This window comes from Pinus tabuliformis, chromosome 2_2, assembly GCF_031772625.1.
Source record: "Pinus tabuliformis cultivar Carrire ecotype Pingquan chromosome 2_2, CPIR1, whole genome shotgun sequence".
Taxonomy (NCBI): domain Eukaryota; kingdom Viridiplantae; phylum Streptophyta; class Pinopsida; order Pinales; family Pinaceae; genus Pinus; species Pinus tabuliformis.
This window is the reverse complement of record NC_142300.1, coordinates 612,490,018-612,515,578: the sequence shown is the minus strand read 5'-3', so window position 1 is coordinate 612,515,578 and position 25,561 is coordinate 612,490,018. Positions and strand designations below refer to the sequence as shown.

The window sequence follows — 25,561 nt, the reverse complement described above, 5'->3', positions numbered from 1 at the left end:
ACGAGGTAGCTAACTGGCTAAAATTGTAAAAAGAGGCCCGTGGTAACTCAATGTACCACTTGGCCGCGAGACCAATGAGTGTACGCTGGAAAAGACGTAAGCGGATCGAATCATCCGAGATGGAATTTGAAGCACACCAGAGGTGGTAAGTCATCACGTGATTGGACGGATCCTCTCCAGACTTACCTTCGAACTTGGGTATATCGCTGGGCAACTTATTTGGCATTGGCGGCCAGAACGAAAGATATTGAATTGGATCGTTCGTTAGGCGCGTCAAGTCTGGTAAATCCAAAGTTGCGATAAACGGTAACTGCCGGTTAGGATCTCTAAAACTCTGGGTCACAATACCGGCCCCAGGAGGAGGATATCCAGGATAACTAGGAACAGGAGTTGCATTTGGGATATTATATCCTCCTGGAAAACCAGGATTAACCGGACCGTACTGGGGTTGCTGAGGTTGTTGATAAGTGTACCCAGGATACGGTTGATACTGGTAAACCGGTTGTTGGACAGCTTGCCCAGGTTGATACTGTCCCTGGTACGGAGGTTGAACAAATTGAGGTTGAGTAGTAACAACCGTACTTATACCAGGTTGGCCTACAGGCATCTGGACTGTGGTTTGAATCGTAGATCCAGACAACGGTACAGATGTCTGAGGAGTGGTTACAGAGACAGTAGAAACCGGAGCCGTCGATACTCCAGAAGTAAGTATGGTAGATGTGGCGGTAGTTGCAGCAGCCGTTTGAGATGGAGTACTAGGTGCAATTGGCGGCTGAGTAACTACCGAAGTTACAGAGGTCTGAACACTTGACTGGACAGGTTGCGGTTGCTGGGGTGGACCAGAAACTACAGGTTGTCCCGCTTGAGGTACCGACTGTATACTTGGCTGCAACATCTGTTGACCCTGTGACGGATCCCACACTAACATTCCAGGGTATTGACCCATAACAGGTTGAGGGTACTGAGATCCATAGCCGGATTGAGGATAGGATTGATAACTGTAAGGTGCAGTTCCCATACCTTGACCATATGATTGACCTTGAGGTGGTTGATAACCTTGACCTGAGTATTGACCTTGAGGTTGATAACCTTGAGGTAAATACGGGTACTGGGGTTGACCTTGACCTTGAGGTTGGTATCCTTGAGGTTGATACCCTTGGGGTTGATACCCTTGGGGTTGCCATCCTTGAGGTTGCCATCCTTGAGGTTGATATTGATACTGAGGTTGACCTTGGGGTACATATTGAGGCTGGGGTTGACCTTGAGGTATGTATTGCCCCATAGGAGCGTACTGACCTTGAGGTTGCCCCCAGACACGAATGAAGTACCTTGAGGTTGCCCCCCAGGCGATAATTGGCCACCTTGAGGTTGGGTAACGGGAACTGAACCTGACATCATGTAAATGTCTCCTACACCCAATGGTACATTACCACTGTTTCCAACTAATAACCCATGATCAACGGGTTGAGGAGATGCTCCCGCAAAGGTACCAGAAAGAGATTGATACCCAGTAGGAACAGAAGGACCGCCATGTAAAAAAGATTCAGGACTTTGTGTAAACACAGATGACTGACCAGACATATTTACAGGAGTATGAATACCTCCAGGTGGAAAAGGAGTACGAGGTGTGGAAAAACCTAGCCCAAAGTTGTCTAAATAATTGGTTAACGAAAGGTACCAAGTAGTACTTCTAGGAGGACTGTAAAAGATAGATTCACGCTCCCTTAGATCAAGGGTAATTTGATCTTCAGGATCAGAGACGCCTATTTCTTCCTCTGGAACAAGTTCTTCAATAGCAATCAAACCAACAGGAAGATTTTCGGTGATAATTCTTTCTATTCTCGGTGAATCAGGAACACTAGGAGTCGGAGTAACAGGTTCGGATATTTCTGGTTCTTCGCCTGTATCACTAGCAGACGAAAAACTACCAACAAGCTCAGAAACTGTAACAGCTTCGGGATTATAACCTGTCTCTAAACTTTGGTAATCTGGATGGACTACCAAGGAAGATTCTCCTTCTTCAGGTGAACCTACTCTACTGCCACTAGGAGGAGTTACAAGGACCTTTAAACCTTCTAGATGACTGGACTCGTCTTGAGGAGGTTCACCCCTAAGTCTACGGGATCTTCTCAACAATTCGGCCACAGAAACAACTTCAGGAGACTGGCCCCGAAGTCTACGGGACTGTCTCGGTAATTCCGCCACAGCTAAAAACTTTTAACTACTACACACGAAAACAAAATAAAATTTCAAATCAAACCACCTAAAGTCTCTAAAGAACCAAACAAATTTGAATCACACGCCTAAAGAATCTAGGGCGTCAAACCAAACACAAACAGTATTCTTCCGGACCAAAAGCGCTAGTTGGTGATGAAGCCCAACCTCGCTGGATTCAGTACAGAAATGGCGGGTGGAACAGTTACGCCGACAACCTGCTTAATGAATAGACTGGACCAAGTTCCTCCACTTTAACCGTCTCGAGTGAAGTGAACCCCCCAGAAAATCCAAGTGAGTATAGCCGACGTCTGCTCCAGGTACAGTGGGACCTTCCCTCCACCGTCACCTCGGTAGAATCCTAAAGATAATGGCCACTAAGGTTACCAACCGCAACAAATGCACCTGGGGGAACAGTCTAAACTCCGACAGCACGCAAGGGCAGAGTAGCAAGCTCAATCCCCTTGCCGGCTCCTTGACAATAATCCAAGGTTTACCGACAAGTGACCCCTGGCTCCTCGACAATGGTTAATCCGAGGTTTACCGTTTGTAATACGTGCGTGTCTGGCGTCGTTCCCAACGAGGGGGAATGATCCCCTCACTGGTTCGGACACGAGCTCGTGCTTCTCCTTTAAGAGGAGCTTTCCCAGAGTACAAGTGAGACAATTGGATTTATTCTATCACAAGATAAGCTACTTGTTTGGTTTTGTTGTCTTGGAGAGTTAATTACTCACCTACTCCAAGACACTAGCCTGATCTAAATTGGTGCTTCAGAGCCCTAGTAAATAAACGTTACTATTTCAATTTTACTTTAAGCGTTACTTTTATGGTTGTTCTTTAAAGTCACAAGGTAATGGAAGTGAAACCAATGGTGTGTAGACTCGACTCCAACCACTAGAAAGATGCACCTAAGATGATTTACGATACTTTGTTTTTTCAATGAAATTCTTAACTAAGAGAGTTGAGAGAACGTAATTTTTAGAGAAAACAACTTCCTTAGAAAAGACAATCAAAGAAACAATTCTATTTTTCTTTTCAAGCATACAAACATAACCACTCTTTACTTGCACGAAAAACTCTTTTTCTTTCAAAACTTTCAAAGCTACTTGAAACAAAACTTTTCAAAGGAGATGTTTTTATATTTTCTCTTTTTAATAAAGCATGTAAACCTACCTTTAACAAAAAACAATCTCAAAAGCTACAAAACTATGAAAACTTGACTCACAAGCAAATCAAAAGAGAGATTACTCTAAGCAAACCTAACAAGGCAAAAGCTCACAAAGATGATTTTAGGTTGTTTTACTTGATCAAAATCAAATCAAGGACCAGCTAATGCAGAATCAAAAGACTAGTCAAAACAAAACTCAAATCTTTTTGTTCTTTTTGTAAAATGGAATTCAAGACTTAAACAACAAGCACTTCGAAAATGGCCCAAAAGACAACTCGATGGTAAGTTGCTCTCACAGGTAGACTTTATGACAGGTCTGACTTCTTAGAATGTTGACAAAACCAGAGAGATCTAAGGCTTGACAACTCCTACCGCTAAAGTCACTACAAGACCTACTCAAAATCAAACCCTAGGGCTTACACTTCGATGAAATCCACTAAAACACTCAATGCTATTGAAACAAGTTCAGGTGAAGATTCTGGGCAAGGGACTAATGAATCTGGGCAGAAAAAACTAAGAAAAAACAAAATCTAAGAGCAAAAAAGGCAAACAATGGAATTTTCTCAAATTTTGGCAGGGGACGCAGGCAACCCGTTAGCACAGGTGCGGGCCCGCTCTGTGCACACAGCAAAAGTGCGTCCAGGGACGCACTGTGCAGCACTCAGAGGGTGCGTCCTACTGAAAAACTCAAGAAAACCCAAAATAAAACTAATCCTAAGCTAACCCACCCAGAGACAAGGTCACAGAGTCAAAACCAGAAAAATAAACTAATTTTCTCAAAGCAAAGTTCACACAAAAGAAAAGACTCTTCTCATCAATGGAATCTATCCCCAGTGGAGTCGCCAATTTGTCACACGGAATCAGTCAAGAGTGCGGATACAACCGACCTTCCTAGAAGTCTAAGACATTCTAATGACAAACAAAACAAACTGGAACTATCCTTCTCTAAACATACATTATGATATGAGAAATCAAGTGTTTCGTTCTTACCTTTGTCCAAACGCTGTTGTAGAAGTCCAAGCTTTGTTGATCTGGACGAGCTCCTCCTTTTCTCCAAAACCTGCAATCACCAACAGTCAAACAATTAAATAACACCTGATTATAACATAAAACAAAGCATATTCAACATATAGACCAAGGAGTACATGAAATAACCCATAAACAACAAGTTATTGAGAAGAATGGACCAATTTGCATTAAAGGTAATCAAAAGGAACCATTACAACCCGAGCCTTGGTGTTGTGCAAGCTCCTTCCAGGGTCCACAAGAGTCTTCCTCTACTTTGACAAAGCTCACCCACTTCCAAATAGAACAAGCAAAGATGGCAATCTCTCCTCACAAGCTTCTAAATGGGAGTCCTAATTCCTGCAGCATTTACCCTTAGAAATGTATAGCTTTCAACCTCCCTCCTTCTAGCCCAATGCCTGTATTTATAGTGCTCAAGAGGAAGTTAATCAGGTCCACCATCAATGGGATAGTCCCCTCTTTGGATGGGATCACTCCCTTATTGATGGGATAAGTTCCTCTTTGGTAGGAGTGCATGAACCATCTGGAGGCGCTCAATACACGTCAAACAACCTTCTAGAATGCTCTAGAAATGACCACAAGTAAGTTTTTGAAGATAAAACTTGCGCATTTTAACCTTTTAAGAGGGACGCACCTGCCCCTTTAGATACAGAGCGTCCTTGGACGCAAACCTTATGAACAATAGGTGCGTACCCGCAGGCAAGGTTTGAGAGAACCTGTGTACCCAGAGATAAACATATTTATAAAGACTTTCTCTCTTTCTTGGAGTTTGACATGAATAGCAGAGGCATAAGACTTGCTTAAGAGGGTAGTATGACTGTTGATAGAGCCATACCAACTGTAAATAGCCATGGTGACATTTTTTAGTGTAACATGGGGTTAGTTGGAACACTAATTTCTAGGGGTCATATTTTAGGGATATGATCTATGTTTGGCATGCATGATACCTTGTTAGAAATATCTATCTGAGTACAAAAAAATCTCAACGAGCCCTTATCGAAGAATTATGGACTTAGCGGGTTTTTCAAAACAGACATTGTTTAGGGCCTCAAAACAAATCTGGAAGTTCAAGACTCAAAAAACTTGTAAACATAGAAAGTTGTGCTAGAATTAAGGAAACTAAAACAAAACACTATAGGGGGTCCAAGTATTCTTGAGCAACACCAAAACACTACAGGGGGTCCGTGGTGGAGCCTCCCAATGGTGTATAGATGTGGGTATGGTGTGGTCGGCAGACCCAACCACTTAACGACCTCTGCTAAGATGAGGTTCCTTTGCCTTCTGTTGTCGACAATAAATTGCAATGGAAACCCCTTCACCCGCATTTATTATTGGAAGAGACGCTCCCCTTCCTTTGGATCTTTGGGATCAATATTTTGAACCTTGGTGGTAGAAACAGTGATGTTGTGCTCTACATCGATAACCTACTTCCCCTTGTGATTCCCCTTATCAGGTTCTGACTAAGATTCAAAACATGCATCTGACTCTAATTATTTCAGCACAACCACCAATGATTTATTAGCATGATACTCATTGGTGTTGTGAGTGGGGATTTTGTGGAACTCACACCACTTTCTGATGTCCTTCTTTGTCTCTGTGGTTCTATTATTTTCTTATGGCTTCGGTGATTTGTCCTAAGTCTCCCCACCTTGGCTCTGTCCTTTTTTCTGCGGTTTGGAGGGGGATTTTCCCTACTTTGGGTTCGCATAACCAAATTCGTGCTTCTTATGTTTAAATTTATGCTTTATCTTGACAACATACTAGTATTTGGTGCTCAGTGAGCAGATGTCCAAGAACTCCATCTCGTTCTTGATGTATTTGTGTAAATAGTCAACGTACTTGAGTACCAAATTTCGCTCATAATCCTTGATACCTAACTTCGTGCAAAGGGTATGAAAAATGTTTGTAACCTCTGGCACATCTTGGTCCCTTCCCTGCCACAATTTACTCCATTTTGTGTATTTATCTTCATAGCTTCTGACAAGGTAATATTGTTACTTGACAACAGCCCAAAAATAATTCCAAGTAGGTGCAACCAAAAATAGTGAGGGTTGCTTCCTATCCCTTTACTCACAGTAGATTTCCCACCAATCCTTGACGTGGGGGGCAACTTTGAGGAGTGAAAAAGTAATATTTTCCCTATTAGAAAAATTATGGAATAAAAAGTATCCTTCCAAGAGATTTAACTATTTATCTACAGCATCTATATTTATTTTGTTACGCAACCATCCCACAAAATAAAATAAAAGATAGATCAAAGACTTAAAAATTAACCTCTTCAAAGGGGAAACATCATTTACATTACATAAATGAACAATTATTGGATGATACTAATGATAAGACCTCCTTGGTATATATAGGAGTCTAAGGGGTCAGAATATAATCAGAGCCTACATAACAATAATAATGTAAGGGCACAATAATAACAATAGTGGGTTTCTATGGGGCACAACAATAACAATAGGGGGCTACAGTAAAAAACAACAATAAGGGGAATACACTAGTATTGTAGGGACCTAACATGCCGCTCTCCTTAAAAAAATTGTTGTCCTCAACACTTGAGTAGTTTTGGATGCTTTTGTATAAAATTCTTATCATCCCATGTAGAATCTTCAGTGGGTAAGTTCTTCCACTTAATGAGATATTCTGAAATTAATCGATTCCATAGTTGTTAGGTTCTTTTTTCCGTGATTGCTTCAGGCTCAAATATGATTTTTCCTTCTTTTTCAAGTTCTAGCAACACTGTTTTAATTGGGATCCTGTCACCGCCAATCTTCTTTAGGCATGGAACATGGAAAACTAGGTGAACTTGGGAAGATGCAGGAAACTCCAATTTGTATTCCATAGTACCAATATTTTGTGACACCTTGTAAGGACCATAGTACTTGGGTGATAATTTATTATCCTTCTTAGCTTGCTTGAGGGACATTTTTTTGTATGGTTGTAGTCGTAAAAGTACCCAGTCACCTACATAAAAACTTCTTTCAATGTGATACTAATTTGCTTTTTATTTCATTTGATTTCACGCTAGAGTGAGGTTATCCTTTAAGAGTTGGAGAACTTATTGTTGATGCTCTATGTGATATTCCACTGCTTGAACCTTAGATTTTTCTCTTAAAGTTGATGTGGTGGATGGTGTATGATATCCATAAAGTTCCATAAATGGTGTCATTTTTGTTGCAGTATAGAAGGAAGTTTTATACCACCATTCATCTAGAGGTAACCACTTGACCCATTGTGTTTGTTTATTAGATACAAAGTAACGAAGATATCCTTCCAAACATATGTTCACTATCTCATTTTTCCCATCATATTAAGGATGATAAGATGATCTATGAGCTAATTGAGTACCAAGAGAAGAAAATAATTCCATCCAAAAATTTCCAATGAAAATGGGATCTTTGTCACTTACAATCATCTTTGGGTTTCCATGTATCTTTTGAATTGTTTCCATAAATGTAGCAGCAAGTGTAATGGCTTTAAAAGGATGAGATAATGCACAAAATTGTGCATACTTGGTAAGTCTATCAACTACCACAATGATGAAACTCTTTCATTCAAACTTGGGTAAACCTGTGATAAAATAATTTGAGACCTCCTCCCAATGTTGAATTGAAATGGATAAAGTTTGTAACAAACCCAGGGTCTTAATTGTATCAACTTTATTTTCTTGGCAAACCAAACATTCTACCACATACTTTTGAATATCATATTTAATTCCATCCCAAAAAAAATCCTTCTTGACCCTGTAGTAAGTTTTTAAAAATCCTAAGTGCCATCCTGAGAGGGAGGTGTGAATTTCCAAAAGAATATTTTGCTTGAGTTGGGAATTCTTACAAATATATAAGCGATATTTGTACCATAATGAATCATTTTTCCAGTTAAATGTATCAGATGTAATGGGATCTTGTTGTAACTTCTGAGTGAGTGTTCACACTTCTTCTTCATTCTTCCATTCATCCCTTACTTCAGTTATCCAATCAGGTTGGATAATAGAAATGTCACAACGCAATGCTTCCACATCCTCATCCTTTCTTGAGAGTGCATATGAAACAAATTTTTTCTTCCCTTTTCTGTGGATTATTTCAAAGTCATGACCTAACATCTTTGTGACCCATTTTTGTTGCTCTTCTAATGGTAATATTTGTACCAAAAATTATTTAAGACTATCATGATATTTTTTTACCTTGAAGTGTCTTCCTATTAGGTAAGGTCACCATTTCTTTTGTGCGTGTAGTATTGCCAACATTTCCTTCTAATAAATAGTTTTTTCTAAATATTTTCCTTTGATTGGAAAACTTTCAAAAGCAATGGGTCTTCCTTCTTGCATTAAAAAAGCACCAATTCCATTTCTTGAGGTATCACATTCCACAATAAATGTTCTTTTGAAGTCTGGCATAGCTAAGACCAGTGCTTGGCACATTTCCTATTTAAGATGTTCAAAGGCCTTAGTTTCTTCTGGAGTCCAAGAAAATGTGTCTTTCTTCAGTAATGTTGTTAGAGGTGCTGCTATTATCCGATAATTCTTAACAAAATTCTGATAATGCCCTATCAACTTGAGAAATCCTTGAATATGCTTTATGTTTGTGGGGATTTTCCATTCCTTAATGTCTTTAATTTTGTTAAGATCTACCCTAACACCCTCATGAGATACAATATGACCCAAACATTCTACCTCCTATACTCCAAAGAAACATTTGGAGGTTTTTGCATATAATTGTTTCTCCTCCAATAGTTTGAGCACCCTATCAACATGTTGAACATGATCCTTCCAAGACTTGTTATAGATTAGCATATCATCAAAAAATATTAACACAAAATTTCTAAGGGTTTGAAAATGGAATTCATCAAACCTTTAAATGTGGAAGGTGCATTAGTAAGGCCAAAAGGCATGACCAAAAACTCATGATGACCCTCATGAGTTACGAATGTTGTTTTTAGAATGTCTTTAGTCTTCATTATAAATTGATGATATCATGAATGATGATCCAACTTTTTGAAGTAAATTGCTCCATGCAATTCATCCAACAATTCATCAATGATAATAATTAGAAATTTATCTTTAATAGTGAGCTTGTTGAGCTGCCTATAATCTAGACACATATTCCATGATCCATCCTTCTTGTGAACCAATACTGCTAGAACATAGAAAGAACTTTGATTAGGTTGATTACACCAGTCTCTAGAATTTCTGCAACCATATGTCAATTTAACTCTTTTGGGCATAAGGATATCTGTAAGGTTTGATGTTTGGAGGAAAATTTCCAATCAAATGAATAGCATGATCATGATCACAAATAGGTGGGAGGCCTTTGGAAGTCTCAAATACCTTGGAATAATTGTCCAAGAATTTTTGGAGATCTAGAGAAATAGATGATTTCGATGTTTGAACCTCTAGTGAGCATAATTGTGCAATTACACCTTATTGTTATTTCTTATTAAGCTTTGTCATGTCAATAGAGTTTATTATATTTCCTAGTTTCCCTATGATACCACTTAATTCAAATTCCTTTCCTTCTCAAAAAACATTCAAGAAAAGTTCTTTAAAATTAAAAGTTATTGTCCCCAAAGATTGTAACCATTAGACTCCTAGTACAACATCAGTGCTATCTATTAGAGAAAACCTTGGCTGCAGGAAAAAATATAAGATAACCTTGAACCTCTTTGAGATTGAAAGTTGCCCCTTGAACCTGGAGAGGGATCTTTCCCTAAACTCAACTACTCAAGGTCACTATAGTAGAAGGTTTACAATTAAGTCTTATGGCTAGATTTATCTAACAAAAACTGAGTTTGGTTAGACTATGTAAAAATTCCACCATTGGGCATGGACTCTGGCCCAATCAGAATTTATATAATTACAGTTTCAATGAGCATAACACAAAAGAAAGGTAGTGATAATTAATTTCACTTTAAATATTTTGGAATAAAATGAAGGAAGTTAGTGTAATGGTTAAGTGAACAACAATTATTAAATTCCTGAGAATAAATAAAAAGGAGCATGAACGTATGAATCCCAATTTCAAATACTCAGTATTTCAGACATGCAGAAATATAAAACGAAAAAATACATACAAGAAATCATAACACAAGAATTTTTGTAAACTACTCATGAAGACTGTTTTCATTAAGATATGCTCATTAATACACAAAAGATGATATATTTCAAATAAACTCCAACCCCTTCTTCTTCTACAATCTTTGCTTATATAGACAATACAATAGCTAAAATAGGTTTGTTGCTCAAATTAATTAAATTAATCCAACAATTGCAGTATAAATCTCTTACGTACATGCATATTGAAATATATTTTAAACAAATCAAGTTTTTAAATCAAAACAACTTGCTGAAATCTATGCTAAAAATGGGGCTGAGAAAAGGTATCACTGTTATTCCTCCTTCATTGTAGATCAGGCCTTGTCATCCTTCAAAAACGAACTTATGTTGTAGCTCCTACCTTCTCGAGTATCGCTCTTGCGATACAATGATAATGTTGTTTTCAATCCTTTAGCTATTGAAACTGATGATTTCTCTTACAGGCCAAATGTTAGAGTTTTCTTTCATACTGTTCTTCCAAAATTCACTGACAATGAAAATGTCAGTGCTTCTCTGCAAAATATGTTGACAATGAGAATAGAAGTGCTCCTCTACACCTTTCTATTCTTAAACTCTCACAGGTGCTTGATCAAAATTCACTATGATAGTGAAAGATAAAAAACTTAAAAAGATGGCTACCAGCTTCTTAGGTGAGGGTACTTGTTGTTTCCAATAAAAAATCCACCTTATCCATCCAATGCCTCTTGCTCTGTCTAGTTTCCATGGGGATTTTCTTCTTGGTTGCCTTTGTTTTATTCAACCCTTTTAAACTTGTAGCTTTATCCTTGTTTATGATTAGGTCTTTTAGTGGAATATTATCCATGTATATTACTTCTTTGGAAAGGTCGGAGTTTTTATTCAAGTTTATATTCAACCTCAATTTGTTTAAGGGCCCAGTGTGAGGTTTTTTACCTCCTTTGAATATCTCAAACAGGGTGGGTCCTTTTTCAGCTGGAACTTTTTCACCATGGGGTTCAGGGTCAACCCTCTTTCCTTTGGTTTGTTCTCATAGCTAGATTTTTGCAGGGGAACCTTCAGTGGGTGGATTTTTGGCATGATTGGAATTCACAGTAGGAGAAAAATTTGCAGTAGGAGGGTTTGCAATAGACTATATTTTTCTAAGCCTGTCACTTATTCTAGAATAAACCTTGGGTTGGTCTTGCTTCTTTTGACTTTTGGTTTACATAGTGGGGGTACCCTAAGAGGAGGTTCCTACCTAAGGGTTCTTGATTTTTTTGGTACCTTTTTTCCTTCCTCATTTAGACTTAGGGGGATGGGGTTGAAACCCTCCCTAGAACACAAAATGGTTCCATGTTCTTCCAACATTTTCCAACTGAGTTTCAATTAATAATTTAATTAAATCCTTGTGATATATGAAGTGTGGAGATGGGTCTTCCCTGGCCCGAAACCAAGAAACCATATGCTTCAGACTTTCTAATAAAAAATAGCATGCATTTATTCTCAATTGTCCTTCCAGATGAGCTAAGAAATGAAAATGATATAAGTTTACCCAGTTAAAATTCCCTTCACATGTGAAATACGATTGAGTAATTCACAACAACCCATGCCATTTGTCTTCCAATGAAGATCTCTACACCCCTGCCTTCCAATTTCTTTCTTTGAACTCAACCTTTATGAATAATGGGACATCAATCCTAGCTAAGACATGGCTCGTAAAGACTCTTTATCCATCTGTAGGCAGAGCTATGACCTATGAAATCAACTCCTATGTCACATAGAATGAAATCCCTCCAATCTCCACACATTGACCATAAAAACCTTGGGAAAATGCTCATGCAACCTCATCATGGAATTCAGTGCATCGTTTGAAAAAATCCGTGCCCTTCCAACCTATTAAATTTTTTTTTGAATGTTCGGGTAGATCTCGAGAAGATCGGGTCCTTTTGGTTAATTTCTATTTAACCTCCCACTTTTCCCCTTTGTCTTAACAGTCTGGCAATCATGTAAAAGAGAGGATCATGATTCGATAATGTATATTCATCGAGTAGATTTAACAGAACAATTTTCCAGCAATACATGATAACAAAAATCACAATGGAAACAAACGATCACTATATGAGGAAAAACAATGATTTTTCAAGCATGTGTGTTAGATAGCTGATTGATGGGTAAAAGAATGACTTAACCCTTCGATGATTACCAAATAATCACATACCTCTTGTTGAAGAATCTAGGGCAATTAGAGTTAAAGAGATTCTTCTAGTCATGATAACTATTTGTGAGGTATTTTTATATTTTTCATCTTAGCACAATCTTCACTTGTTATTATTATTAAGGCGTGTCTTCTTTAGTTCATCAAAGAGCTACCAAAACAAATAGACAAGCTCACACAATGTTGGATTTCTGCCAAGGCCAAAACCTCTCCTGCTTGGAGAGGAAAACCCGCACAAAATTCTTCTTACAGAGATTTCAATTGAAGAATACCAATACCATGACACTTGACCTACTATGCCCTTCCAAGACCAGGACACCAATCCTCTTTTTTGTCACTATTGAGATCATCATAATAGTTGCAACACTGAGGCCATCACTACTACACCACCGATATCATTACTACTTGCATCATTGAGGCCGTCACTGTGATCGTTACTTCTGCAACACTGATGCACCTTCATCAGGATCATTGTTGCTCCTTCACATGACACTTGTTTCCCCTTCACTATAACAACGAGTGTATATATATATATATATATATATATATATATATATATATATATATATATATATATATATATATATATATATATGACTGAGATCATGATTACCATCGTCCAGAATACATGCCAATATAGAGTGTCACTATTGGATAACCGAGATTCTTCTCATTGCAACAATGCCTAAACTGTTACTACGTCTAGATAGTATGTTAGGAGTGTATTACAAAGATCCTTATCCTCACAATGATGCCTAGATTGTGACTGTGTTTTAGGCAGTAAACAAAAAAACAATGAGGAGGCCGAGACACAGAGATGTTGTCCATCAAAATTCTAACCTTCCTGTACCCATCTGAAAATCTGAACTTCATCTGAAAATATGAGTTTTATGCTTTGTTGTACGCATCCAAAAGTTATATTAATATGAGTTATGTGTCTCCCTTTTGCACAGACCCTAATGGGGTATATAAAGTGGTTCGTCTTCCATATTTAGCCGATGTGTCATTGTGAATCATTGTGTCTATTTCTTTGAGCCAACATGACTATTCTTAATTCATTTTTGTTGGCTGACATAAGAAGAGGGTTGTGCTTGTCTTTTGGAGGGCTACTTGACATTTTTTATGACACAAATATATTTTTCTCATGTTCAATAAGAGCGAATTCATACATGACTTGACCCTTTGACATTATGACAAATCCTAAAGACATCAAGAAGAAGTCTTTAACCTATGAATGACACTTCTTGCTCATGAAACCCATACAGCAAGGCATACAAAAAAATTAATATTATTCTCTTTTATTACATCATTTACATTAGTCATAATTACATGTCATTATGAAAACCGAACCTAGTTACATTTTCTTCAACACCTCTTCGGCGGTAGAAAACACTCTTTCAACACGTACCTTTCACCTTTGGATTTATCGTGGCATGACCAGGTAATCATTATTTCGTTGCTAATTTGGAACGTGTCAGCGCATTTCAAAAATTGAAATTCAAATGTTAAGTTTGTCGTTGATACTCAAGTTACTAGCAAATACCTGATAATGCTGGCACTCCCATTCTCAGTGTATTTCTCTAAAAAAAAATATTGAACTCACAAAAGTGTTGATAGTCCCATTATCATCATTATTTCTTATTTATTACAAATATTTCGTTGACACTATAATTGTCAGCATCTCTTAAAAACTTTGAAAGTTAAATAAAATGTGATAATAGCTAGCTACATGGGGATGTTGTCGATCATTAATGGGAGCAAGAATCCTACAGACCATAGGCCTATTTATTACAAAAATATTTCTTAAAGAAATACTCCAACTGAATCTATCTAAGAAAAATATCTTTCAAGAACATGTTCTTTTTTACAGACTCTGTTAGGATTTAAAAAAAAAAACATAGCTATTGTAAAACAAATTTTTTCTCTGATAAACATTATTAGAACCTTAAGGCCTTCTCCTCTAGCTTTAAGTTCTTCATAATGCTCATCCACACCTGCAAATACTTCAAAAAATATAGATATTTGCAATGAAATTTGAAACATCCTTTGTTCAGAAAATGTAATGTTTCGAGAAACATCCCATGTGTTAGTGCTTGAAATTTCACCTCAGGCTGAGAAAGGTAAACCTCAAGGCAAAATCAAACCATTCAGCCCCGTAGCTAGCCCTACGGGGTAGGAGAAGGCTCTCTCTGGTCTATCTCGTAAAATCTTCAATTAGGGAGATGACCAATAAAGTAACACTGATATTAGGCTAGTAAACTGATCAAAGAGTTGATTTTGGGGTTTTTAATTAAATAACGGGGTTTTTCTGGGCTGCATGGGCAAAATCACAGCTTGAAACAGAGAAATATAATGAACAACACAGGTTATCGACTGAGGCAAGGTAGGCAAGAAATTTACAATCAAATCTAGATTTTAAATGAGATGGCAAGACTGGTGAGGAGCTAAGGAGGGCAAACAATAACTTTGAATCCTCCTTAAACAGAAGAAAACATTTAAACATGAACAAACTTATAGGAAGAGCATGGCAGGCATGAATTCTTACCCAAACACTTCATTTGTTCAGTTAGAAATGATCATGTAGTGAAATGAAACATAACAGATTACATATGAAACAAGAGAAAAACTTATGCTAAATCATCATGCCACAGGATTCTCAGAAGTCAGAGCTGTGAAATTTCATTAAAAATCCCTGCCAAAAACTGTACATTGAAAGCTCTGTTCTCCAGCACTCTCAGTACTCAGAAATCTCTCCTCTAACTCTCTACACTAAGAATTTACAATTAAAATAATACTATCTGTAGGAAAAAACCGATCGACCCACATTGATTCAATTTGCCTACAAAAGTTATTTATTGGAGCAATCAATTGTAATACAGTTCCAGCAGGTTCACCCATAGGGCAACTGCAGTCATGATTAAAGAATTCCTTCAATACATCCCGATGTGAAGAATGAAAAGAAGAGCACCAAGAACGGACATATTTTTGCACCATACCTTCATGCTGGCAAAACCATGAAATTTATGCCTGAAGCATGCAGTTACAAGTAACACCCAAAATCCAGCTGTAAAAGAAAGACACTCTATATATATGCTTAAGATACTCCTGGCATAAGGCCTGGCATTAAACAAGGGTATATGAGGCTATGAATATTTGATCAAGATCTGGACCTGCAACATCAATTTTCCAGAAGAATTCTCTTTCCCACGCGACCCCTTTCTAACTTCATTCAACACACTTGCAAGGTGACGTCGTTGAGTTGCATTGATCTCATTCATTGCCTTCTGTACTGAAGGATCCAGAACTATATCAACCACAAGTATCTGTTGTATGTTATACCCATATGACCCCATTGCTTTTTCAAGCTCTTCTAACACAACTTTGGCAACATCGCCCTTTTGCTCAAATAATTCATCCAAATTCATCTTTGGAACATTTGCTCGAACCACATCAAACACATAAGCTTGAATTTGTTCTTGAGGATTTTGCAGCTCATAAAATGCGTCGTCAGCATTTGGTTTCACAACACGATACTGGATGGAGCAAAATAATTGCACAAAGACATTGTCCTGAAATTTATCTGAAGCCATATGACGAAGTCGTTGATAGTAAACTGGACCAATGAATATTTCACAAGTAAGCTCTGTACCAAGGGTGCCACTGTAGAGAACCTCTATGCCACGATAGTTGAAACCATATGAAGATAAACTTGACCAAATTCATCAACAGTAGAGTCTGATGTATGCTTTTTTTTCTTTGTGCTTTTACAGAGGTAGGAGCTTGAAGTCGCTGCCATTTGAAGAGCTGAAGATAAATTACATAATCTAAAACAACACATTAATTATTTCTTCTTCAAAACAGGGTTTTGAAGAAGAATCAATCTCTGACATGAGACGGAGTCTAACATCGGCTCCACTTGGGATGGCAGCTGCCGCTTCGTGGAGGTGCCAAGAACCGCAAAACTTTGGGAGAGCAGACAGTGCCTCTACCCATTGGGCAATGGAGTCATCATCAACACAACTCTTGACTTATTTTCAAACTGAAACTGAACTCAAACAATCTTCAAGCAAACTAAAACAAGATGCTGCCCTTATGGCTGCTTATTTATTTACAAAGCTACCCTACTTTGCTGTACAAACACTAGATCATGTAATACTAAAATGCCAAATTAACCATTCAAGTAAACCTGAGAATGACGCCGCTTGAAAATGCTACCACGAAGTCACAGATGCAGTTGCTGGCAGCCCTTCACGCACGTACTGAGCCTGATCACGGAAAAGACAGCTTGATCTGTCAATCAAACTGAAAAAAATGTCCATGTATCCTGCAATATTATCACGGAAGCCAGACTCTGTTGGCTGCCCCAACTCTGCAATGCATACTTCCAGCTGCACATTGTCAATGTATACATCTATAGGAAAGTCTACGATTTCTGGTTTCAATGGAGGAAGGATTTCCAAGAACTTTTTAGGGTCTTGGAAATCATATGACTGAATCTGCTCATCGAGATACTGAATCTCATTTTCAACTCTTTCAACAACTAACTCACAAAATCTAGTTTTGCTTTCAAGATGAAGCTTCGGAGATTTCAAACATTGAAGGAAAATACTGAAAAATTCTTCATTAATTTCAATATCTACTAACCACTCTCTAACTCCGTTTAGAGCTTCACGAAGTGCAGGGTCTGCCACATACCCTACCATTGCATGAACAGATCAGCATGCGTTGGAATGTCTGGATCGAGTTGGAGTCGCCAGGTGAATGGTTCAGCCTGCATAAGTGTCTGACTGCTGTCCACCATCAGCATCAGATCTGCACCTTGATTACATGTACTGGGGTAAAATGCGAATGAAGTGTTATATCCACAAGCTCACGGAGATTGACTGAAGCAGCGTTTATCTACTAACGCTGATGTAAAACAAGAGCGTTTTCGAAGGCTACCTGGCATAACTTCAGGCTCTATCTAAGCTTATGAATTAAACACATCAATGAGCAAACAATCAATTTGTTCTCCCCAGTATGGTCGCCAGTATGTTAGCGCATGAAATTTCACCTCAGGCTGAGAAAGGTAAACCTCAAGGCAACATCAAACCATTCAGCCCCGTAGCTAGCCCTACGGGGCAGGAGAAGGCTCTCTCCGGTCTATCTCGTAAAATCTTCAATTAGGGAGATGACCAATAAAGTAACACTGATATTAGGCTAGTAAACTGATCAAAGAGTTGATTTTGGGGTTTTTAATTAAATAACGGGGTTTTTCTGGGCTGCATGGGCAAAATCATAGCTTGAAACAGAGAAATATAATGAACAACACAGGTTATCGACTGAGGCAAGGTAGGCAAGAAATTTAGCATCAAATCTAGATTTTAAATGAGATGGCAAGACTGGTGAGGAGCTAAGGAGGGCAAACAATAACTTTGAATCCTCCTTAAACAGAAGAAAACGTTTAAACATGAACAAACTTATAGGCAGAGCATGGCAGGCATGAATTCTTACCCAAACACTTCATTTGTTCAGTTAGAAATGATCATGTAGTGAAATGAAACATAACAGATTACATATGAAACAAGAGAAAAACTTATGCTAAATCATCATGCCACAAGATTCTCAGAAGTCAGAGCTGTGAAATTTCATTAAAAATCCCTGCCAAAAACTATACATTGAAAGCTCTGTTCTCCAACACTCTCATCACTCAGAAATCTCTCCTCTAACTCTCTACACTAAGAATTTACAATTAAAATAATACTATCTGTAGGAAAAAACCGATCGACCCACATTGATTCAATTTGCCTACAAAAGTTATTTATTGGAGCAATCAATTGTAATACAGTTCCAGCAGGTTCACCCACAGGGCAACTGCAGTCATGATTAAAGAATTCCTTCAATACATCCCGATGTGAAGAATGAAAAGAAGAGCACCAAGAACGGACATATTTTTGCACCATACCTTCACGCTGGCAAAACCATGAAATTTATGCCTGAAGCATGCAGTTACAAGTAACACCCAAAATCCAGCTGTAAAAGAAAGACACTCTATATATCTGCTTAAGATACTCCTGGCATAAGGCCTGGCATTAAACAAGGGTATATGAGGCTATGAATATTTGATCAAGATCTGGACCTGCAACATCAATTTTCCAGCATCAATTTTCCAGAAGAATTCTCTTTCCCACGCGACCCCTTTCTAACTTCATTCAACACACTTGCAAGGTGAAGTCGTTGAGCTGCATTGATCTCATTCATTGCCTTCTGTACTGAAGGATCCAGAACTATATCAACCACAAGTATCTGTTGTATGTTATACCCATATGACCCCATTGCTTTTTCAAGATCTTCTAACACAACTTTGGCAACATCGCCCTTTTGCTCAAATAATTCATCCAAATTCATCTTTGGAACATTTGCTCGAACCACATCAAACACATAAGCTTGAATTTGTTCTTGAGGATTTTGCAGCTCATAAAATGCGTCGTCAGCATTTGGTTTCACAACACGATACTGGATGGAGCAAAATAATTGCACAAAGACATTGTCCTGAAATTTATCTGAAGCCATATGACGAAGTCGTTGATAGTAAACTGGACCAATGAATATTTCACAAGTAAGCTCTGTACCAAGGGTGCCACTGTAGAGAACCTCTGTGCCACGATAGTTGAAACCATATGAAGATAAACTTGACCAAATTCATCAACAGTAGAGTCTGATGTATGCTTTGTTTTCTTTGTGCTTTTACAGAAGTAGGAGCTTGAAGTCGCTGCCATTTGAAGAGCTGAAGATAAATTACATAATCTAAAACAACACATTAATGATTTCTTCTTCAAAACAGGGTTTTGAAGAAGAATCAATCTCTGACATGAGACGGAGTCTAACACCATGAATGGACCTTTAAGCAACAACACACCTTCCAAATTTTCTAAAATTAAACTATTCTTACCATGGAAAGTTGCGATTATGTATGGACCTTCCAGATGTTGTCAAACTTCCCATGCTTACCTTTCTCCTCAATGCGAGCATCCCACTTCAAGACTAGTGTCTTTTTATCAAAAAATTTCTTGATTTGATTTTGAACTTCTTGATACTTTTCATACACCTTCTCTCTATTCTCTTGTACGTCTATTAACTTATTTATCCTCCTTTGCATATAATTTGGTTCTTCTCCTAATTCCTCTAAATATCTCATAACATGATTCCAATTGAAACCAGGAATGTTGCATCAACAATGTATACTAACTGAAGAGAGGTAGTACCTATTGACCTTTTAGCACTAATCTTGTCTACCCACAAACCAAATTTAAGTTTTGTATGCCAAGCCTTCTTGTTGTCTTCTAATAGATTTTTGATAATTCTGATAAGGCTTTTGTTTGAGGACTCTGCCAGTCCATTACCTTGAGGGTAATAGGTTGTGGAATGACTAAGTTTAATATGGTACTCATCACAGAATTTTATAGTCTTTTGGATTTGAAACATCGTGCATTATCAGTAACAATTCTTTTTGGACTACCAAACCCGAAAAGGATGTTTTCTAAAATTTGAATAACAACGAGATCAATATATTTCCTCCTTTGGAGTGCCTTAATCCATTTGGTAAAGTAATATCTTCCTGTTAAGATCCATATTCATTGTGTTGAAAACATCAGTTGAATTTCGCCTTTGAAGTCAAGGCCCCATTGCTGAAATGGTGCTTCTACAGAAATGGGTTTCAAAGCTAGAGATATTAATTTGGCCTTGCCTTCAAACAACTCACATTTATGGCAGACTACAACTTCTTTTCTGACATCATAAAAAACCGTAGGCCAATATAATCCTGCTCTTAAGATCTTATCAACAGTAGCCTTCTAGTAATGATGTACTCCACAACCTCCTTCATGAAATTATTTGATCATTTTTTGGCTTCATTTCCTAATAGGAAATTCAATAAGATGTCTTGCAGATCTTTCCAAAATAAATAACCATCCGGAAGACAGTATTAACAGATTTGAGCCTCAAAAATCTGGCCCGTAGATTTTGTAGTATGTAAATGATATCATTATACCATGAATAATATCTGAAATGGTCATCCACTTTAACCATTGACTCATCCTCTGGAAAATCTAATAATTCCATAATTGAATTCACACCAAAAGTGTCAAGATTTGTTTCAGACAATAGTCTATAGATAAACCATGTCCTTTGATTAGTTTGGTAGGCATGATTTCCAAATCATATTCCATAATCTTAGTAATCCACTTCCCCCTCCTTCCATCATTATCATGCTATATCAAAATACTTTTTATTACAACATATGGTACATAGGAAATTACGTGAGAATGCAATATAAGGACCATAAAATCTATGAGTGATTTAATCCTTTCATATGCATTTTTGTCCATTGTGTTGTATTTCAGTTCATAATTTCTCAATTCCCTACTAAAAAATGAAATGGGTTGTTCCTGACCTGCCTCATTCTTTTGAAGTAAAACACCAAAGATGGTGTACTCAGAAGCAAATGAAAAATTTACAAAATCTTTAGAGAAATTTGGACTAATGAGTAAAGGATATTAACCTAAAGCCTTTTTGATATCATTAAAGCATGGAAAATTTTAGGGGCTAATGTTCGCCCAGTGGGCTAATTTTCCATGATTTTTCCACAAAAAAGATTCGCCAATTTCCAATTTTATAAAAGATGATTCGCCCAAATTTTAGAATATAAAATTATTTTACCTTAAAAATCGCCAACATTATATAGAGACTATATATAAAATAATTATAAATTTGATTAATTTTACAAATATATCAATAAACATTTATAATTTGCATATTAGGGATTAGTGAGATTCGCCAACGTTTTAAACTTCAAGAAAATTTTCCATCCTTAAAATTTTCCTTGCATTAAAGGATCTCTTTGCTTGTTCAATCCATTTTATCTCGTTTCCTTTCTTAAGCATGTTCGACATCACCTTCAAATTTTCTACAAAATTTGGGATAAATATTAGCAGAAAATTTACTTTACCTAGAAATGACTGCACTTCTTTCCTATTGCTTGGTTGTTCAATTTTTTTATATTTTTGTCACTCAATTGGTATCTATATGAATTCTCTCCTTTGATAGTATGTGACACAACAACGTCCCCTCCTTCATAGTGCAATGGGATTTTTCTAGATTTAAAGAAACTCTGAACTTCCTGCACTTAGTGAAGGTTGTCCTCAAATGTTTTAAATGAGCAATTTTAGATTTTGAAAATATAGTAATATCATCTAGATAAATTACAACAAACTTATCTCTTTCATCAGCGAAAGTTATATTCATCACTCTCTAGAAGGTACCTTCGGCATTCATGAGTTCGAATGGAATTTTTGAATACATAAATTTTCCCCATGGCGTGGTAAAAGCAGTGTTATCCTAGTCTTTTAGATTAACTAGTATCTGATTATATCTAGAAGACTCATCCAAAATGGAAATCCTTTCTAAGCCAACCAAATTTTGTAAATTAGGTCAATTTTTGGCAATGATTATCCTTCAATGAAACATTATTCAAATTTCTTAAATCCACACACAGACGGATTTCCCCACTCTTTTTTCTCACTGGCACCAAGTTTGCTATCCATTTTGAAAATATCAGTGGGATGATGATTTTTGCGGCCAACAGTCTCTTCACCTCTTTTTCAATCAGTGACATCAGCTTTGGATTGATCCTCCTTAACTTATGTTTGAAGGGTTTTTCATTTTCCTTGAGTGGTATAGTGTGTTGGATAACCGTTTTGTCATAGACTTGTAAATCCTCATATCTCCAAGCAAATATATCTGCAAACTCCTTCAACAATTTTGCATACTTCAGCTTCTGCTCTGCTTTAAAAGTGTTAGAAAATTTGACCATCTTTGGATTATGTTCAGTTTCCAAATTGTATTCTTCCATCTCCCCATCACTTGGCAAGATTCTAGGCTTAACTACCACATCATTTGAATCAAATAATCTCTCTAAAGGAACTAAAACTCTAGGGATTATATTATTACTTAACTAAGTTATATCATGTCTAGCAACAATATTCAAGAAGACTGTTTTTTCAATATCTTTCTTTGTGGTATGATCTTCATCTTTATCAATTGGAGTGCTAAGAAATTCATCTATTATTTCAAGAAATAATCTAATTTTTTGATCGTCTTCAAAAACCTGCTAGTGCCTAGTATTGTCCGCGGTAGAAGGCCTATGTCTTACATTGATCTCATATTTTTCATTAGGATAGATAGGAATTCTGAATGCACTAGCAGTGGTTGCTAATGAGTTTGCAATTCCATTTTCTTCTCTAGGGACAAGAGAGATTTCATGTTTAGAGAAAACATTTAAAAACAAATCCCATAACTCATTCCGGTAAGCTCTCATCCTTGGGTGTCTAGTTTGATAAGTGCCTTTGACTTGATTCACAATTAGCTTCGAATCTCAAAAAATATCAACTTTCTTTATTTTCTACTTTCTTAAGAGATTCAGCCCAATAATCAGAGCTTCATAATCCTCCATTTTGTTTGTACAATCAAAATACCATTTGTATGAATGTAACTGACTGGTAAAATCTGGTGGAACAATCAAAATTCCTTCCCCAAAACCCTTCTCACAAGTGGAGGCATCAAAATACAAATTCTAAAATTCATCTGAAAATGCTTAAACCTAGTTTTGTTGAACACCGACCTCAACCTATTATGATACTTCACCATCAATACAAAAATCATTAAATAAAATTTGTGATCCCACCTCTTTATCTACTACATAAATGGGATGATTATATGGATGAGTTCTACTACTTACCATATAGGCCACTTTGACTTCTCTATATAACCTTTTTAACTCAACGAACAATGGGATTGATGTGTAAGACATGTCCATTTGCAATGTTCCTCCTAATCTTGTTGTCCAAGACTGAGACAATAGCATGTCAAATCTAGCTAGAATATCTTCTACCACTATGTCCATCATTACACATTTGGTAGGTTTTGTGCCAAAGTTACAACTAGATCTTTTATTAGCCATAAAAATTTTACTTTTTTGGAATCAAATGAGAACAATTCCTTGTAAGGTTTGGTAATCTGAAGTCCTAGATGGTCCATGACTGACTTAGGCATCAGGTTATGCGAAGCTCCATAGTCTAACATAGCATTATGAAGGATCATATCGTGTATGTTCAGACTTACATAGAATGGGGGAACATCATCATTTATACTAGTGACATGTGGACCAAAAAAAAATTCAGGAGCATCATCATCTAAATTTAGGGAATCATGTGAGTTTATATTAACCTGATCACTCTTTGAACATTTAATCATTGTAAAAATTATCTTTCTGTATTATGCATTTCTTAAAATTTCAGCAAAAGGAATGGATATTTTCAACTTAATAATTTCACTTTCCAGATTGAACGATGACTGCGTTTTTTCCAAATCTTTGATCTCGTTCTTAGCTTCTTTCGCTTTTCTTGGACTATATTTCTTAGGCTTCTCTGGTCTCTTCAGTATTTCCTTCTGTGAATCAGCTTGTTGCTCAGATGTTGTTTTTTGTGGCGAAGTCTTAATAGGAACAGTCTGGCCTCTAAGATTGTATTGCCTCTAAAAATATGCTACTACGTTGTTATAACCCTGTTGATAAACTATTGAATAAAAAATGTGAATGTTATCCTTTTCTCCTGAGCACCTAGCAGAAATATCATTCTCCTCATTGGTAGAAAATACTTGTGTTTCTTTATCATCAAAACATCCAATATGATGACCTTCTTCCTCAATGACATCCTCGTCAACAAACCCCTCTGGAAAAGGAGGTTGAACAACAACTTTCTGATCTTTAAGACCCTTATGCTCTCTTGAACAATTCTGAGCACCTTTAGGTCTCCTTAAATTCGGATTTCTCACCTGAGGTTGATTTTCAGCCCTAGAAGGAGTTATCTTATCAACCAGTGCTTCCATCATCTTCAACATCACATCAAATTTCACATCGGGTGAAGAAGATGATTTTTCTTTGAATACCACTCTCTTCTTAGTTTTCATTTTTTCCTTCTTGGCCAACAGATTGGCTTCTACTCCAATTGCATTACTTGTCATTGCTTCTAAAGTGGAAAGATTTCTCTCTCGAAGTTGATAAGCCATTTTTCCATTAAAATTGTCGGGATAATGCAACAAGGCTAATTCAGGGGGAGGTTTTATCTTAGCTAGAATTGAATTGTAAACTCTATTAAATTTAGTTGTGAATTCTTAAACTAACTCCCCTGGATTCCTTTTTAGACCTTCATATTCAGCTAAAATCTGTAGGGGATATTTCTTCACCTCTCGCCTGGTGAGAAATTGTTGTTAGAACTACTAGAAAATATTAATACTTGCCTCAGGTAAGGATCTAAGCCATCTCTTTTATTCTCCTGACAGACTTTGTGAAAAAATTCTCAATTTGACGTCATCATGGTCAACCTCCTCTAAATCAATAAAATCATTAAGCTTGTCTACATGTTGCTAAGTTGTGAAAATCCCAATGCCATCAAACTAGATCAAGTGTAGCCCATAATTCAATGGGAGGTCATGTAATGGACCTTGAAGGTTTAAAGGTGCATATCTAACATCCATAGCGCTGGGAGATGAATTTATACTGACAATAGGAGTTTGAAAAGTAGTTGTCAATGGTAATAAAGTTGTTGCAGTAGGGGTTGATGAAATGGGACTTTTAGATCCCACAAAGATAGAGGAGTGGTTGAACAAGAAAAATATGGAACTAAAAATGGAAGGGTTGAAGACTTAGCCACAACTACCTAGAGTTCATGGACTTTTTTTCTAATTCCTAAAAATGAGACCAAATCTTGAAATATTTTGGTAGTAGCTCTAATTATTTTGGTAGTAGCTCTAATTATGGGATCTGAGAACTAGGGATAAAGGTCTTTAAATT

The 25,561-nt window shown here is 37.1% G+C and overlaps 2 pseudogenes; both read right to left on the bottom strand.

Moving 5' to 3' along the window:
- LOC149194149 (hypersensitive-induced response protein 4 pseudogene) overlaps window positions 1-16,265 on the bottom strand; it is a 53,516-nt pseudogene extending 37,251 nt beyond the window's left edge.
- Window positions 16,266-18,801: 2,536 nt separating this feature from the next.
- Window positions 18,802-19,227, bottom strand: LOC149194148 (hypersensitive-induced response protein 4 pseudogene; annotated as a pseudogene).
- Between the last annotated feature and the right edge of the window lie 6,334 nt (window positions 19,228-25,561).